General features: G+C 31.5%; 1 pseudogene; it reads left to right on the top strand.

The window, feature by feature from the left end:
- The first annotated feature begins 3,253 nt into the window (after positions 1-3,253).
- Positions 3,254-5,178, top strand: LOC145643169 (spermidine hydroxycinnamoyl transferase pseudogene; annotated as a pseudogene).
- The last annotated feature ends 8,825 nt before the right edge of the window (positions 5,179-14,003 follow it).

Genomic DNA, 14,003 nt, shown 5'->3' on the forward strand with positions numbered 1-14,003 from the left:
AATGTATATACGATTACAGTATGGAAAGTGATATATATAGGAGCATAGAAAAGTGAAAATAACAAGGTTATTATATAGAAAAATCCTGGAATTAATGATTATTGCATGCATTGTATTAATACAATCCATTTAAAACCAGTAAATAAGCTAGCAAGGCTTGTTAAGTTGTTATCTTGAAAAACAACACTTATCATCATTACATAGAGTCATTTAATGGCAGCATAGCAAGTTTAGCCCTAAGTCTTAAGACTTGGATGTAACATCATTTTTTGTGGTTTCCATTGAAAATGATGTCATCAAATTCTTGTTAAGACTCACTAATACTTACACAAATTTATCACTTTAGCCCTAAATATTTGACATATTATATGTAGAAAAGTGTTTAAAAAAAAGAAATAATAAAAATAAAAATAATAAAGTGGGTAAAGTGGGTCCCAATCTCAAGTCTTAAGTTGAGTTTTGAAATTTCAAGACCTACCCCAAGTCTTAAGACTTGGATTTGACATCATTTTTGGTGGTCCCCATTGAAAATGATGTCATCAAATTCTTGTTAAGACTCACTAATACTTCACATATTTATCACTTTAGCCTTAAGACTTAAATATTTGACATATTATATGTAGAAAAGTGTAAAAAAAAAAGGGATAATAAAAATAAAAGTGAGGTGGGAGTAGTGGGTCCCAATCTCAAGTCTTGAGTTGAGTCTTGAAATTTCAAGACTCAATTTGAGACTTGCTTGAGATTTTTGAAGAAAAATGGGAAAAGTCTTAAGCATAAGTCTTAAGACTTAACATGTTGATGTCACCTCAAGTCAAAGACTTGAGGCTAAACTTGAGACTTGCTTAAGATTTTTGAAGAAAAATGGGAAAAGTCTTAAGTATAAATCTTAATACTCAAAATGATGATGTCATCCCAAATCTTAAGAATTGGGGCTAAACTTGCTTAGCTCCGCCCCTGATTTAATTATTCGATCAGATAAGTCATAATACTAGCTGTCTAATTTAAGTTAAGTGGTACTCGAACGGGATAGAATGGGTAAGAATAATAAGGTGGTGTTTGGAAATAGGAATGCGATTTTTTGGTTTTACTTTTGGTCATTAGTTATACTATAAGAACAGTCGCTAGAGCAGCGCTGGAAGGATTATAAGGACGCCAGAGAAAATTATTTAAGTAATCCGACTCTATCCGAAAATAGAATTATGTACGTCGAGCTCCAAAAATGCTCGGGGGTTATGACGACAACTGGATCTATTAACGTATATTAAAAGTAAATTCTTTCATAACATTTGTCATTACCTTGTGAAAAATATCATGCCAATTTTTTTTTTTTTTTTTTTTTTTTTTTTTTTTTGGCAAAATCAATAAGTAAAATTTTGTTTTGGTGCACATAATTAAAATATTTATATCTTATAATTTTTTTTTCCAATTTGACAATCACATTCCATGCATACCCAAATGAAATATTTCTAAATATCTTTTATATAATTTGTATTTTGTAATATTATCGTTAAAAATATTTAACAATCGTGCATTGCACGAGATTTTACCTAATAGCTTTAGGTTGATTTACGAAAGTATGGTTATTTTAAAATTTATTTACACTTTTTCGTCGGAATGAAACTTAATTGCGAAATTACTGTCCACGTAGGCTCGGATAAGTTTTTATTTTTATTTTTCAGAGTAAAACCGTTACCTCAAGTAGCGGTTTATGTAAGGTAGCGATTTTACCCTTTATAAATTGATTAACTGTATCTTTACTTAGAGTACTAAAGACAAACCGCTACCTCAAGTAGCAGGTTTAGACTATAACCGCTATCTAAAACCGCTACTTAAGGTATTTTTGAAGCTATTTTAAAATAGCTTCAAAAATAAAAAGAAAAAAAATCTAAAACCGCTACTTAAGGTATTTTTGAATTAAGAGCAATTACTTAAGATAGTAGCGGTTTGTCTCTAAATAAAAAAATTACCCCAAATGTATCTCCAAGCCTACGTAGACTGTATTTTCATTCTAATGCAAAACTGTAAATAAGTTTTTTAAAAGTTACTGTAAATCATCCGTAGCTTTATAAGTGGGATTTGTATGCATGCATTAATAGTATGAAAGAGATGTGATTATAAACATAAAACCACTAAAAAAAAAAAAAAAAAAACAGCAACACTAATAATACGAATTATGTGGCTACTGGCTAACGTTTCTTCGAGGAAAAAAAAAACAAAAAACGAATCACGCGAACAATATTTAATCAATCATCCAACTACCAATCTTATCTAGCTGGTGCTTCAACCACTAGACTTGCTGAATAAAAGGATGCATTGCATTATTGCAAATTTGCAATATCACATTTCCAGTTTTCCACACTCTCTTAATTATCATTAGTACGTGGAAACTTTTTGGCTGAACAAATATACTACCAAGTACGGTCGAATTATAGGTGGCATTGAACTTTTTTTTTTTTATTTTTTTTTATTTTTTTATTTTATTGTTCTCGATTGGCCAGCTTATAAATAGTTGTTTTGGTATCCGATTTAGAAATTAATGTAATTTACCCTGCTAAAAGTTAGAAGGTCTGTGTGGACCTGGTCCAAAACAATATTATTGTGGACCCGAGATTTATACACATGCAACTGATATTATATTGAACATAGTGACTCTTACTTTTAACATAGTAACCTTATTTTTAACATACTATCTCCGTTACAGGTTATGTGCAACGATTTGACATAAAATAGAGAGGGAAAATGTCTAATCGTTGCACATAACCTTTAACGGAGGTAGTAGTAACCTTTTATTAAAACTTGTATAACGTTTAATATTATTGTTAACTTGAATACGAAATTATGACCCTAATTTTAACCTAGTGACCTTTATTATTCATATTGACCCAGTATATATAATATTTCATTAAAAAAGTTAACCTCTTATAGCCTATATATTACCAAAATGACTTTTATTTGAACATAGTGACATTTTTATTATAGTGACTTTTTATTATAGTGACTTTTTATTTTATTCATAAAACAACCATAGTTTCTAGTTTCTCTAATATTAATGATCCACAATAAATTAGTGTGAACCAGGTTCATTTAAGAATTTGTAATAATCTAATAGGCCTAAAGCTAAGAGTTCGTTATATACAGGAGTATTCCATAACTTTTCGTAACAAAATACAGCAGTTATTTTTCTATAATAAGCCACTTCTATTCCAAAAAAAAAAAAAAAAAAAAAAAAAAAAAAAAAAAAAAAAAACACACAATGAGAACCATCTCAAAACACATAGTGAAACCAGCTGAACCAACATGGAATGGCCTTCTCCCCCTATCAATACTTGATCACATTTCAGTCATTACACATGCTTACGTAGTTTACTTCTACGATAAACCAATTCAAAACGATTCATGTGTTACATCAACCAACAAAATCGTTGGTACTCTTAAAAACTCCTTGAGTCGTGTCTTAGTTCCGTATTATCCTCTAGCCGGCCGGTTGAGTTGGATAGGAGGTGGTCGATTCAAGCTCGAGTGTAATGCACTAGGTGCCGAGCTTATTGAGGTAGAGTCTACCATGAAAATCGCTGATTTTGGTGATTTTTACTCATCTAGTGATAGATTCTATAATCTATTGCCTGAAATAGATTATTGTGGACGTCCAATCCAAGACCTTCCTTTATTGTCCATTCAAATCACTAGATTTGCATGTGGTGGTCTAAGTGTTGGTATTACTGCATCACATATAGTGGCGGACGGGATGAGTGTGTTCTGTTTTGTAAGGGATTGGGCACGCCTCACTCGTGGCGAGCCCCTAGAGGTTGCACCTCTACTAGATCGACGTATCCTTCTAGCTGAGGACGTCGATGATGAATCTAGTATAAGAGAAGAAGTTGATGGTGGAAGCATGGAATTTTTTAGGCAAGTAGGGTTAGGGAAAGTGGGAAATAATGTGACTCCAATTTTTAAAGTCCTAACCAAAGAAAAAATTGAAAGACTCAAACAAGTTGCTAATAGCAACAATGATAACATTGGACATCCATATAGTCGTTTTGAAGCTATTACGGCTTATGTGTGGAAATATGTGTGCAATGCAAGAGAGCTAAAGGGTGAGGACAGTACCACATTAACTACTATTGTTGATGCACGACATCGTATGGATCCACCATTACCATCAAGGTACTGACTCAATTCTCATATATTTCGTATTATCGTGTATATTTTCTTAATTGGAAAATAAAGTTATATGTAAGATCTTGTAATATTCATCTTAATTTATACTTTCAAGTATCAAATTGTTAAATTTTGTTTGTTTTTTTTTTTTTTTTTTATCTTAATTATAGCAATTATAATACTTCCTTTACATTTGTCCATTTCAAAATATTTAGTCTATGAGAATGAGAGATATCTAAGTTGATTATAACTTTTTTCTCGATTTCAGTGATTTATGTCCTTGAGATTCTCTAAACACACACAAAAAACGTAAAAAAAAAACTATTAGAGTACGTATGTTGTTTTTTTTTTTTTTTTTGGAAGGTGTATAGTTCATTATTAATATTATGCATGTTGAGTCATTATCTAATTGATCTACTCTATTACACTATGAAGCTCAAATGAAAAGAGCTAGACAATTTTTTAATGTGTTCTATTAAATTGATTTTCACATTTTCCGATCTAATGTAATCTATTTTATTTTGAACTACTCCTGTAATTCAATTGATAGAAAACATAATCTTTTGTTTCTTGCAATCATGCAGCTACTTTGGCAATGTTGTTATCGACGTTCATGTATCAAGTACGGCAGGGGAGATAATGTCGAAACCTCTAAGCTATGCTTGTAGTAAGATAAGAGAAGCCACAAGCAAGGTGAATAACAAGTTCGTTTTGGAATTAATCGACTTCTTAAAAAGCCAACAAGACCTTATCAATCATCAATTTTTCGAAGATCGAGGAAAACAATATAGCCCTCCGTCTCCATGTATCGACCATGGTAAAGTAGAGGTCATAAGTTGGTTGAACCTCGGGTGTTCTGGAGTCGATTTTGGTTGGGGTTCGGAGACCTACATGGGGCCTCCTATGATCCATGGTAGTGATGGCACTTTTATGATCACTCCTTATAAGCAAGATGGATCTATGGTGGTTGGATTATTCTTGCGAAATAAGTCTGATGCGAAGTTTTGCGAGTTGTTGTAAAGGCGAATTCACAGCACCTTAAAGGGTTCAACCGTTGAACTAATTTAATCTCGCGCTTCATAGCAATTAAGCAAGAAACCTGTAAGCATAATGCTAATGTAATACTTAAATGACAATGTATTTCCGCAATATTTTGAGTTTACCCATAAATAAATCATAAGCATTTGATGATGCTTAATTCTAGGTGTAATCGTAATGCACATGTTATGCATTGAAGTATATCATTTGTACTACGTACCATTTTATCAATAATTACCTCTCTACGTACTTCTCTTAGTTAAAGAACTTGACACGTTTGCTGACACACAATTTTTTTTGTTGTTACCTTTAAGTCGAATAAGTGTTTTTATTTGATGAGAACGACCCAGTCAAAATTTCTAAATTAATGAAAGCCATAAAGGGGTAATAATGATGGAAGACAGTCTTCCATCCAAAGTACGTTGCTCATTTATGAGAGGGACAATTTGGCGAGGGAATCAGCCACTTTTATTACAAGCCCGGGGCTAAATAAACGGGTAATTCCCATTTTCTCTTCTTGAGAAACAAGGAGTGTTTCTCAAGAGGGTAAATTGGTCTGTTTTCGCAGGAATATGAGGGTATAAGTGACTTTTTCTTATGACTGCATATTATCCCTGGCAACTGCTGTTATGACGGAAAGTTAACTGTTTTAACTTGGAATAGAGAATAGAGATCCAGTTTTATTTTTCTCAAAACAAAGACAACCCAGAGCAGTACTGTTTGCGGCGGTTGTGGTGTATATAACAGCTTCAATGGAGGAGAGAGGTTCACAAGCGTCAAACACCTATCCATTAGGGGTTAAACATACCCTTAATTTCAATATTTTCTTTAGGGGTTTTCGTTAAACTCCGGCGGCGAAGCTGCCATTCAATGGAGGCATTCGAGTTTGAATGGAGGAATTCGAGCTTTGGCGGCGAAGCTTCAATGGAGGACGGTCACTGCACCTTTACCCTTTGGGTTGACCATGCCATAAATTTTACCCTTTCTTATAGGGTTTTTAATTTGATTTTGAATTAGCGGCAAAGCCGCCTGTGTTCGCCACCGATAGTGGTGGTTGTCGTAGGTGGAGATGATTTAGACGATAGAGGAAGAAGATGGTGTCGGTGGTTGTTGTCGGTGCTGAAAGAGGAAGGTGTTGGTGTTTGTTGTCGGTGGAGGTGGAGGTGAAAGATGAAAGAGGAAGGTGATGGTGTTGTTGTCGGTGGAGGATGAAGTTCCAATGGTGTTGTATTGGATATAAGTTCACTCAGATCTGGAATCAATTAAGCCCACTTCACAATCTAACGCCGTCTACAATGATCCACTTCACAAGTTTTAGTGGAACTTGCAGTCAGCAATTATTCAGATTAAAATACTAATTGTTTACAATTACCAAAGCATTTTTATTACACAATTGCCACTAGAGAAACTCTTCTTGTTTCTCAAGAAGAGCAACTGGGGCGCCACCTAAATAAACACAAAGGAACAAAATTCTAACTTACCAACAACCTTTAAAATGTCAATGACAATTACAGTAGGAAATCTAATCTTTCCTGTTAGTTTCTTTTCTACACAATGAACTTCATAAGATGTACATGTGATGTACATATTGTTAAAAAATAAGGCCCTGGTCTGGGTAGAGCAAAGCTTCCCAACATTACAGAGCAAAGCATAGCAGATTTGAGCTTAGCAGAGCAGCACAAAAGAACAGGGCCTAAGTGAAAGTTAGTACTATATGGTACTCCATACATATAGTCTTTGTAGTACACAAGGGTAAAGTCGAAGGTGTTGCATGTTCATCCAAGGAGTAGTCACCACTTGTACAGAGCTACGCTAGGCTCCCACCACTAGCCATTGAGCTAATGAGGAAGATAGAAGAATGTACAAATGGGTTAATAGATTTAATGATTTATGTCATGTTAAAATCATAAGTAAATGAATAGTGGATGTTGAAAATTAATGAAAATTAAAGGATTCTAAGGTTTTCTTAAGGGATCAATATGTAATTGAATGACCACATTAAAAAAAAAAAATAAATAAATAAATAAAAAAAAAAAAGGTGAGTTATTAGTAGTATGCTCAAATTAAAGGATTCCAAGTCGGTTTTTGGTTAAGGATAACAATTTAGTCTATATTGAATTGGTAGCTTACGTCGATCAAGGCCGCCTAAGAAATCTTATTAGAAAGCAATAGTATTGTCGAGGTTGATCCCAAATCCCAATGATTTTGTTGAGAGTTAATCTTTATGAGTTAGTCCCATAATTTACATGAGCCCAAAACTCATTACTCCGTATATGATTTAATTTTAAATTAAAGGCATTTGCATATGCCTCCCTAACATCCATATTAAGAAAGACATGAAGTTCAGTTGATGTTAAAACTGCATTGTATGAAATTCCCGAAATTAAAGTTAGTGGACCAACTACTAATTTACCTAATGAAAATTTATTTTCTTACATAATAACTACAATTCAAGAAAAGGAAATGTGAATGTGATATTCTCCGCATGTTTCTTGTGACAAATTAATAAATTACGTGTATCACAATCTATAATCTAATCATATCATGTCATATCATATATATAACTTAATATATAAAGCTAAACTTTTAGCCAGATCATGTGACAGTGACACTTGACTTTCTAACTTTTCGCCAAGTGTCGCTGCCATGTTGGATAGATTTAAATAGATTTCATAAGATATAAAAAATATAGAATGTTATGATAAAATTATTAGTTTAGAGTTTTATTTTGAATAAAATACAAATATTTCAGAGGTACAAATTGAATTATAATTTTATTCAAAAAAATTATTAGATTATAATTCTCAAAATTATCATATAAATTTATTTTTTTGTATCATAATATTTTTTTGGAACGAAGGAAGTAGTTCAAAGCGTAAAACATCCTTTTATAATATATATTAATCGGTTAAAATAATATATATAATTCATAATCTAATAAAATTTTATTAGGGTCGGGTCATGAGTTATCCCAGATTAAAAATTTATATCAAAATTAAATAAACAACCCGTGCATTGCACGAGGCACAAAACTAGTAACTAATATATAAAGTTAAACTTTTAGCCGGTCACGACATTGTGACACTTGACTTTCTAAATTTTCGCCAAGTGTCGCGCCATGTTAGATAAATTTAAATAAATTTCATAAGATTAAAAAATTGGTTTAGAATTCTATTTGGATAGAATTTTAGGATAAAATTGTTAGTTTAGAGTTTATTATCAATAAAATATCAATATTTCAGATGTACAAATTGAATTATAATTTTATCCAAAAAAATTATTAGATTATAATTCTAAAAAATTATCATATAAATTTATTTTTTATATCATAATTTTTTTTGGAGCGAAGAAAGTAGTTTAAAGCGTAAAACATCTATTTTTAATACATAATAATCGGTTAAAATTATATACTTCACAATCTAATAGAATGGATACCTGTCAATAAGGGTTGGATCATGAAACATCTCGGATTTGGTCACTTCAGGTTATGAGTCAAGAAATGTTCATCCCTTGCCCAAAGTTTTGGGTTCGGGTCAATCCGACATGCTTTGAACATTTATTTTATTTAGTTTGCTAATTTTTTTTTTAATTATTTTCTTAATGTATTAAAGTGAACATTTTCACCAACATTATTATTAGTCATTACATACTTACTAGATAGCAAATCGTCGGAAAAGCACATCAACTCCTAACTAAATTTGTATCAATGATGTATTTTAAATTTTGACGTATAGATTATAAATTTATCCTAAAATTCAATAAACAACCTGGGCATCGCACGGGGCACTAAACTAGTATATATATATAAAGGGGAGTTTTTTCTTGAATTTTTAAAGAGCCACGTAGGATTTAATTTTTTTAGCGCGCGCCACATAGGATAATAAATTTTAGTTGTAGCCAATTAAATACGAGATTATTAATTTCTTTTAGAATAAATAATTTAAATGACACATAAGCAAAATTGACAAATGAGATTTTCCAGTTTAAATTAATTAAAATAAAATATTATCTTTTCATATTAGGAATTTTATCTAAATATAAAACAAATTTTAGCACATAAATATATATATAAAAAATTATTTTAAAACATTCAAACGAACCGTGCATCGATTAATGTTAAGAGTAAAGTGTGACAATCAATAGCTGCTCGATCTTTCCACTACTGAGGCAGAGTATGTCGCAGCAACTGAAGGTATAAAGGAGGCTACATGGTTGCGAGGTCTTGTTATGGATCTGGGCATACCACAAGGTGTCACCGTGGTATACTCTAATAGCCAAAGTGCTATCTTTCTTACCAAGAATGATGTTTTACCATTTCAAGACCAAGCACATCTCTGTCAAATACCATTATATCAGAGATACTATTAATCAAGGTGAAATTGTGGATAACAAGGTACATACTTCAGAAATCCTGCGGATATGCTCATAAAGCCACTTCCTACTACTAAGTTTGATCGGTGCGAGTGTATCCTTGCTAGATTCAAACTCGCATTACAAGTACCCAAGATTTGGTCTAAGGTGGAGATTGTTGGGTATCATGAATGTGGCCCAAACTCTTGAGAAGCCCAAAAACCATCCTTCATGCTATGTCGGTGCTTGAAGGATAATCCACAAATCTCTTGATTTTTCTAGAACTTGCAATATTTTATAAAGAAGTTTAGAGGATTCTTCCAAAATATCACTACACTCCACCGACCTTACACATCTATAAATAGTTGTTGTATTGCTTATTTTTACCAATCCACTAACACACAAAATTGTTCATTCCCAATTACATAACCATACTACATAAAAAGCCTTTCTACTTTCTTATTCATACTTCCTCCTTTTTATCATTCCACTATTGTTTTTCATACTCCCTAGTGAGTTTTATTTGTGAGAGTTATGTATTGTAATATTTCTCACCCTAATAAATTAGGGTCTTTGTATTCTCATTTTAATATAGTGGATTTATTTTCATTGAGATCGTTGGGTGTTGTTTTTAATAGCTTTTTCTTGTCGTTTATGCTTTGTCAATTTATCAATTAATTACGTTTCCGCTAGCGCTCCTACCCTTACACACAATCCATATTATAGCAATCTCAAGAATACAATGATATCAGGAAACACAACAAATTCAGTAATCTCAAGAAATTAACTTACACAACATTCCAATAATTAGTGATTACGCCGATATAATGCCGACGTCTTTGATTGTTTTGGGATGATGAATTTGATTATGATTTTGCAAATCTTCCAAATATTTAAACCTACTGCCACAATCACATGTTAATTTGCAATTCTTGTGCCTCATTATATTCGACCAATCCATTTACAAAGAAATTTTTGTTGCAAATGAAACAGGTTGGCGTTGTGGGAACATGGGGAGAAAGTTTAGGAAATTGTGAAAGGAATGCAAAGAGAATTGTGAAAAGAGAAAAGAATGTGTTAGGGAAGTAGAGAAAGAGAGGAGAAGAAGAGTTTTGTATTGAATTGGAGGTTTATTTGGGAAAAACTATTATAATTATAAATATATGCAGCTAATTTTGATCACATGCATGCACGGACAACACTAATTTTTTTAAGAAAATAAAATTAATTTACTTGCCACATAAGTATCTCAGGGACAAACTTCCTGTTGATTATATAGATTCATCTGTCTGTGTAATATGCTTTATAAGATTGCTACCAATGTACAAGAAAATAGAATGAAATTGGTCCTATTGAACATTATTCATGAGTTTCAAAGTGGTTATGTCCCTTTGAATACTTATTTCATATAATTTTTTTGGTGGCATGTGAATGTTTTCACTACTTTAGAAAAAAGAAGGGGAATATGGGGCATCTTGTGGAATGGTCCTTTCTAAAAAGTATGATGATGAAATTGGGTTTTTTGAGTGTGGAGAACATTATGAAATGTGTCAAATGTATTTTTGTTATAAATTTTCAAGTTTTTATGATTCTAAAAATTTCGTCACTTAACATGTAGATGAAGTTTTTAGATCTATTTATTAGGGAAAAAAAAAGAAAAAAAAAAATTAACACTACTCGATTTCATCACGATTTGTTTGTATTTTTTCAAATAAGAAAATTTACTATTTTTTTATTTGATAAACTTTGTGATATTCGCTTGCTTACTACTTGAATTTTTTTTATTATAAAATGAATTATACATTTTGTTTCTCATATTTAGATATAATTCCCGATATACAAAGATAATATTTTATTTCACAAAATTTCATGTGTGGCTGGCCACACTGTGTGGTCAGTATTACTTGGTCAAAGGGTTACTCGCTCGATAGGGGTTTCGTACTCGGATGGTTGAGGATTAATTGATCAGTGTTTTGGTGTGTCTCAGCCAGCCACACTAAACAACGCACTGATTTAACTTTTATAATTAATATAAATTTTTAGATCTAAAATAAATTGCAATTCTTTTTTTCATTGGTTGAAATATAATATTTTCCTATGTACGCTCTAAAATATTTTGAAAAAAAAAAACTCTTTTATGTAATTTTGCAAAAATTTATCATAATGTTGGTTCCATTAATCACCCAAATAAATCATTCAATTTTATGAAAAGATAGTTTATTTTTTTATTTTTTATTATAAATTTATAATCTTAACTAATGGCTTTAAAAAAACTAATCTTACGTGGCGTAATCCTATTTATAATACGAATTATGTGGCTAACGTTTTTTAAGAAAAAAATTAAAAAATAATACTCCCTCCGTCCCCGAAAGAACGACTCATTTGGCCTAATATTAGTCCCAAAAATAAGAGCTAATTCAAGTTTATCAGAATGAGAAACAAATGTTGTTTATCAAAGGGTGGCGTCGTCATTTCGCGTCGGAAAGTAAGGGTAATTCGGACATTTGATCATAATCGTTGAAGACAGACGTTAGCTCTTGTTTTCGTTGACCGTTAACCCAAATTTTGTTGACCCCCTAACGCTGTTACTCTGTTTACTTTCTCTCTCATCATTAATAATTCTCTCTCTCATCAGTAAATTTGGGTCTCTCCCTCCTAAGGATTATCACCTTCATCAGTCGTCTTTGCACTTGTAAGAAATTGGAGTTGTTAGAACTTGAACCTGGATAATCCCCAATTGGAGCGTATTGCTGGTAAGGTTTTGAGTTGATTTTTGGAGCCGTAAGAACTTCAACCTGATAATCCCCAATTGGAGCTATTGCTGGTATGGTTTCCAATGCTAAGTTTGTCATTTACAGTTAGGGTTTTAGATTCAATTTTATTTTTTTATTGAATCAATTCTTTGCAATTATTTGCTTCTACTTAGGGTTTCCGAATTCAAGTTATTATGTTATCCAAATCAATTTGTTACGAATGTAGGGACAAATTCTTCCCAATAATGTTATTATTGCATTCGCTTGAATCAATTAGCTAGAAATATTGGGACAATTAATGTTATTTTTGTCGCTGATAGTTCTTGTAGTTATTGAATCAATAATCAAAACTCGTTATTGTGTTTATTTCATCTAAGTTACGTCTGGCGAATCAATAGTTCTTGTAGTAATGTTCTTGTATTCCCTGAAGTATTTGGTGTTATTAGAGTTGTGTAAAGGTGTTATGTTTATACGGTATGAAAATGTGCAGGTATATGTGTTGTTCCATCACATTTTACAGCAATGGATATTGCACATTTAAGAGAAGATTGTTCCTGTGTTGATCTTGAGTTGGTATATATTCTGACTTTTTTTTAATCTAAATTAGTTAGATTAATCTGTTAATTGATATAACTGTGAAAGATTACTTGTCTGGTTGTAGGAACTTGGTCGTTTTACCAAAAGGAAAAGGCATTTTGATTTTGATCAGGTATGTTGTATGTTCACCGAGTAACTATGCATAGTTGGGAATGACAATTTACTTAAAATGAAATTGTGTGTGAAAAAGGCTGGCAGCGTCAGGTGTGGGAAGATTGGACAATTGCATCCAGAGATGTTTAAGGTAACCTGAGATTTATTAGGTTGTTTTTTGAAGAGTTGTGTACCTATTTAATTAATGGTGACCTTCTACTTATTTGAACTTATCTTATCTGAACTTATTAACTCTTATCTGAATTTATCAAAACTTATTAACCCTAAAATAATTGAAAATAAGGTGAACAAAACAAGGCCTACATAATATATAGTTCATATACACTTCCTTCTTTTTTACTAGCAATAAAGTTAGTTTTGAAACCCTATCTATTGTTGATTTGTTGTTGGTAGAAAACATGATTTTTAATTTAATTTCTTACATATAATCATGTAGCTATTGTAAATGATAGTATTTTAAGCACACTATTGGCACACTTGCTTGCTTCTCTCTTTTGGTTATTTCAGAATAATTGACACACTACTATAAATGACAGTAGTTTATTAGATTACAAAGTTATCAGGATCTTTTACCAAAATGGCTAATTTTACAAAAGTATTTACCAAAACGGCTAATTATGAATTTTAATTCTAAAAATAGCTAATTTATTGACTTGAAAGGAAATAATTTATTTCTTATTTTTCTTTGAACCATTTTGGTTCACTTTATGGGTATTTTTTTCAAAAAAATAAATTGGGGGGTTTTTTTTATTTATTATTTTGGTTTTTTGGAAAATTTTAATGCCATGAATTAAAATATCCTATTAATTTGAAATAACAAGATTCAACGTAATATATTTACAACAATTCTCAAGAGACTCTACTTTATTCAGTGATGCAATTGTGCAAGCATCAACATTTTTTAAAATTTACACAAATTTTTTTAAAAAAAATAATAATCAAATCGATCACTCAAAAAATTGATCCAAATTTCCAATTTTTTTAAAAAAAAAC

Source organism: Chenopodium album, chromosome 8, assembly GCF_948465745.1.
Source record: "Chenopodium album chromosome 8, dcCheAlbu1.1, whole genome shotgun sequence".
NCBI lineage: Eukaryota > Viridiplantae > Streptophyta > Magnoliopsida > Caryophyllales > Amaranthaceae > Chenopodium > Chenopodium album.